The sequence below is a fragment of the Lucilia cuprina genome, chromosome 6 (assembly GCF_022045245.1).
Source record: "Lucilia cuprina isolate Lc7/37 chromosome 6, ASM2204524v1, whole genome shotgun sequence".
NCBI lineage: Eukaryota > Metazoa > Arthropoda > Insecta > Diptera > Calliphoridae > Lucilia > Lucilia cuprina.
In genome coordinates, this window is record NC_060954.1 from 2,070,354 (window position 1) to 2,076,658 (window position 6,305).

Genomic DNA, 6,305 nt, shown 5'->3' on the forward strand with positions numbered 1-6,305 from the left:
TAAAAAAAAACACACACACACACAAAACAAATCCTAAATATTTTGAAAAACAAATATTAAAGAAAAACTCCGTGAAAATGCATTTTTTTTTTAGAAAAAAAAACAATAAAACATGAACAATTATTTTTACTTAAAAAAAAAACTAAAAAAATATAAAAATAAATATTTTTTTTTAGTAAAAAGAAAACTTTTTTACTTTATAAATAATAAAAATATTATAAACATTTTTTTTTACATAAAAAAGTTTAAAAAACAATTTGCTATTATAAAAACATGTATAAAATAAAATTTAACTTAAATATTATTAAATAATTAATTAATTATTGTTTGCTTCCATTTTTTATATAATTTTTTTGTTTAAAATAAAATGTTAAATTAAAAATTTCTTTATGAAATGCTGTTTTACAACAAGTAATAAAAAAAACAAAAATTTGCCATATTTATAACTAAAATAAAGTAAAAACAAAAAAAAAGTATTTTATTTAACTAAAAATATATAATAATTAATATAAAATTATGTTTATTTAAAGTAAAACTCTCTTAATTAAAAAAAAACCCAACAACAACAGCTTTAAATTTATTTTTCTTTCTCTTTTAAACTTTATGCAGCATTTCGTTTTTTTTCTTTTTATAAAATATTTTAATTTATAAATTTCTTTTTTTTGAAAAACGACAAATCATAAAAATTTGCATTATATTACATTTAGGCCATATTTTTTAGTGTATTATTTTAGTTATGCTTATTTTTTTGTGTTTTTTAATTTAATTTTGAATTAAAATAAAAATGAAATTTTAAAAATTTAAATACAAAATTTTCAATTTTTCATAGAATTGAAAATGTCTAAACAAGTTTTAAAGGGTAAAGAGTTAAAAATACAAAAAAATGTAAATTGTTAAAAAAAAACAATTTTGCTTTAAAGCAAGAAACTTATTATAAAGGTTTATAAACATTTAACAATGTTGCTAAACATTTAAATTGATGTTAAACTCTTAGCAACATTTTTTATGTTTATTTTTCTTATTTTAATATTAAACACATTTCTTTTATACATTTAAAGTTTGCTAATCCTTACGAAATGTTTCTAAACATTTGTGTGTAATTATCATGTTTAGAAACATTTGAAATATTTAAGTTTGCCAAATTTTTCAAGAAAAAAGTAGAAATTTGTTTAAGAAACTACAAAACGGTTTTGTTTTTATGTTTATAAACATTTTATAAAGGTTTATAAATATTTAGACATGTTGCTATACATTTATATTGACTCTCAGCAACATTTTATATATTTATTTTGTCAATTGTTTACAATATAAATAACTTTTCTTTAACATTTAAGCAGATAATTAAACATAAACAAATGCTTTTCAAATATTTGTCAATGTTGCTAAACATTTGTGCTTAACAATAATATTCAACAACAATTAAGTTTATAGTTCTATCTTATGGTAGATATCTACTATCTATCAGATGTACATCAGATGTTAAAATTTATTTAGAATCTGTGTAAAACAATATGACCTTTTCTGTTTATGGCTTCAGCAACATTTTATAAAGTTTTATAAACGTTAAGCAATGTTTCTATACATTTATGTTGTTTAATACTCTTCAGCAAAATTTTGTTTATAATAATCTAGATAATTCCTCAATATTTACAAATTTTCCTTAATATTTATGCAGTTTTGAAAACTTTAGAAAATGTTTCTCAATATTTAAATTCATTAAGAATGTTTAGCAACATTTTTTATACGTAAAGTTATAATTTTTTGTAAAAAATACTAAAAAAACTATAAATTTCGTTAGAAACTATTTAAGAAAGTATTGCTTTAAATGTTTTCAAGTCTAACTATCTTATAAAAAGGTTTATAAACATTAAGAAATTTGACATTTATGTGAAGTAACAATGTTCCCAAAACATTTTATCTTTAAAAATTAAGAAAGTTTCTTTAATAATTTAATGTATTTAAGGCTAGCATCAATGTTTAGCTACATATCATGTATTCAAGTTTAGAATTTTTTTCAATATTTAACTATTTTCTTTTAAATTTTATAAACTTCTAATGTTTTCTAATGTCTATTATTCAATGTTTATAACAATTTATTTTATGTTTATAATTAATTAATTAAATGCTTAGCAACTTGGTCTAGTTTATAAACATTTTATAAAAGTTTAGCAACATTTTTTAGAGAAATTACTTTTGAGTTTATAAAAATTTTAATAGATAATAAAAACATTTGCAATTTGTAGCTAATTGTCATATTAAGATCATTTCATAATGTTTATAAACATTTATATCAACTTTTCAGCATATTTATAAACTAATTTTTAAATGTTTATAAACATTTCATTTATCATTCTAAACTTTGTGAAAATGTTTATTAAAAGTTTAAAAATCTTCTAATAAATGTTTATCAACATGGTTTAAATAGAATTTATAAATTTATTATATGTTTATAAACTTTTCAATGACTTCTTTGTAATAAAGTTTTACTAATGTTTCTTTTGAAATTTGTTTAAACTTTCTACAACTTTTTCCTTTTATAATTGTTTAGATTCATGTTTAGAAACATTTTACTATGAGGAATATCTTTTAAACTTTTTGGCTTGTTTATAAACCTTGCTATTTTGTTTATAAACAAGTTTTCTTATTATTAAACTTGCTTACAACAATTTCAGTCGTTTGTGTTTTTTATACTATTTCATACTGAATACCCTTTTTATTTGTTTATAAACATTTTTACACTGTTTTACATGTTGACCAACATTTTAAGCTATTTTTTACATGTTGGTTAACATTATTAACTATTTTTTAAACTTTCAGATAAGTTTACTTGTTTATAAACATTCTTTTTTTGTTTGCCAACTTGTTTATGAGAACGAAAGTTAACACACCTTTTAAAATTGTTGAAAATTTTTCCCATTACATGTTTAGCAACATTATAAACAAGTTTTGCAACTTTTATACAAGTTTAATACTTGTTTATAAACATGTTTGTCTTGTTTGCAAACATTTTTATGTTTGCAAACCATAAAACTCATTTTACATGTTTATCAACAATTGAACAGGTGTTGCAACATTTATACAAGTTTCTAAACATTTTTTTCTTTTTTATAAACACGTGTTGCAACATTTATACAAGTTTCTAACCATGTTTGCTTGTTTGTAAACTATTTATTTACTCAACTAGCAAAACATGTTTACGACAATCTTTTAAAATTTGACACAACAAAACTCATTTTACATGTTTAGTAACATTATAAAGGGGTTTTGCAACATTTATACAAGTTTCTAAACATGTTTGCTTGTTTGTTAACTATTTATGTATTCAACTAGCAAAACATGTTTACGACAATCTTTTAAAATTCCATAAAACTCATTTTACATGTTTAGCAACATTATAAACAGGTTTAGCAACTTAAATACAGGATTATATACATGTTTGCTTGTTTGTAAACTATTTATGTTTAAGACAAGTTTACTTCATTGTAAACATGTTTATTTGTTTATAAATACTTATATACATGTTTATAAACATTTTCATTTATTAATTGCAAACTTTTTTTAAATGTTTAATAACATTTTTGTTTGTTTATAAATCTTTTTAACTTTTCTTTAAAATTTGCTTAAAATTTCTTATGTTTCTCAAATCCAAAGTGTAATTTTTATGCTTTTTAAGTTTATAAATTAAAACAAAAAACTTTAAATAATATTTAATACTAAAAGTAAACAAATATTGAAATAACAAAAGAAATCTATAAAATACCAGCATGCAGCAATATTATTAAAAACAAAAATATATTTATAAATAAAATTAAATTATAAAATTACAAAAAAATAGAATTTGCTATTTTATTTTAAATTTTAATTTAAAATTTAATTTAAAATTTAAAAAAATATAAAAAATGTGTATATTTATTATTTGTTTTATTTTTTTTTTCAACAATTTTTATGATAACATGAAAAAATTAAAAAATTTTTGCTTAAATAAAATATGTTTAATGCCTTTGATATAAACTTAATATAATTAAAAATAAAAACAAAAATTTTATATAAATAAAACAAATTTCATTTAATTTGTCTGTTTTTTTTTTATTAATAAAAAATATAAAATATTTTTAAAATTTATTAAAAAAAAAAAATAACAAAAAACACAATTGGCTTTTAATAAAAAATTATAAAAAAAATAAGAAATAAACATAAAACACTTATTTACTTAAAACAAGGAATTTTATATAGGGATTAATAAAAAAACAACAACAAGAACAAAATAATTAAATAAATTCATTAAGAAACAAAAAACAGCTGAAAAAGTAAATTATAAAACTTATTAAAAAAAAAGTAAACTAATAACACCAATATTTTACTGACAAACAAAAAAACTTTTTTTAACCACCATTTCAAATACAATAAACCAGACATCCCTTAAATATAAATAAAAAAATAAATGGCCAAATATATAACAATTAAACTAATCACCCAGCATTATTATTAAATAAAAAATAAATAATTAACTTTAAACATTAAAAATAAATAATAATAAAAAAAAATGCCAAGTAGTTAGGAAACGTGAACTAAAACATCACTTTTCTTTAAAAATTAATAAAAAAATTTAGCATTTACAACAAATTTTGTAGTTTAGTCTTCATTAAAAATAAAACATGAAATTAAATTTCCTTTATATAAAAATCAATTTAAGTTTTGGTTTTTTTAGGTGTTAAAAAAATCCCTTTAATTTTCTGCATACATTAATCATATAGAATATATATATATAAATAAATATATAAAACTAAATTAATCACTATACAAAATAACAACATGAACAAAAAAATAATTGCACTTTTTAGTAATGATCAACACTTACAATTATTAATATATAATAATAATGAAAATAAAATAAAAACAAACAACAAACATCCCAGAAAAAAACAAACATCTACAAACTTATACAATTCATAATTATTAAGCATAAAAAAAATCACATATGTTTAGTAATAAAAAATAACTGATCAGTGAGTAAATAAAAAAATAAATAAATAAAAATTATATATATTAAAATAAAATGAAAAAAGTAAATTGAACTTTCTTTGAATTAATAAAAAAGGTAAGTTTTATATTAAATAGCCAAAATTTTTAATTTCTTTCTTATTTCAAATTTAATATCAAATAAAACCGTCAAACCCGCTTTTAATTTATCAAAGTCACAAACCTTTTTGCTTTATTTTCTTTTTCGTGTTATATACAAAAGCTTGATGTTATGAAAGATTCATATTTGTTTACCTTTTGACATTAGAGTGCTGCCAACTAGTTATGAACAAAAAGATTGTAAGCCAAATCAGCAATGATGTAAAAAGTACTAAAACTTTAATTCTATGATTAACTTTGAAAATTAATTTTTTTTATCTGGAATTAATAAAGATTTTGTAATGAAATTTAGATTTTGAATACATAGTTGTTAAAAAGCAATCATTATATATTTAATAGTAGGGTTCTAGAAATCGACTTTCGAGTAAACGAACAATCGGCTTTTTGTCGAAAAAAGTCAAAAGTCGACTTTGTAAATAAAAGTCGAAAAAAGTCAATAAGTCGTAAAAAATCGGAAAATGACGAAAACTAGAAAATAGTAGAAAAAATGTCAAAAATAGTCTAAAATTTAAAAAAAAGTCGGAAAAACTCGTAAAAAGTCGGAAAATGTCGAAAAAAGTCGAAAACTCGAAAATAGTAGAAAAAAGTCAAAAATAGTCTAAAATTTAAAAAAAGTGGGAAAAACTTGAAAAAAGTTAAAAATAGTCGAAAAGTCGACTATTTATAAAATACTATAAGTCGAAATGTCTAAAAGACAACTTTTAACTAAATGAAAAAAGTCGAAAAATTGACTTTGCATAAAATGCAAAAAGTCGACTTTTCGACCCTATTTAATAGGTGGCCTACGGTAGGTTAGTGGTTAGTGTTCTTGTCTGGTAGACCGGAGATAGTGGGTTCGATTCTCACCTGAGACACTGGTTAAGGAGCGCACAACAGGCCCGATAGAGGCCTAGGTGTATTTCTTCTGGTGGGAAATTGAACAACGTTTTTAAAAATTACAAAAGTGCCATTTGAAAGATAAAGACGTATAAATTCCATAAATATTTATTCAATTAGCATGCTGTGTGTACACTTTAAAGCAAATACAGCACGTACAAATATAAAAATAAAATGTATTATCATGCTATCGCTGTCCTATTTATTTGATTTCATGTTCCATAACTCAAAGAATCAAAAGAGGAACGAAGAAGTATCAGAAAGTCTTTCTTTTATATGATTTCGATCAA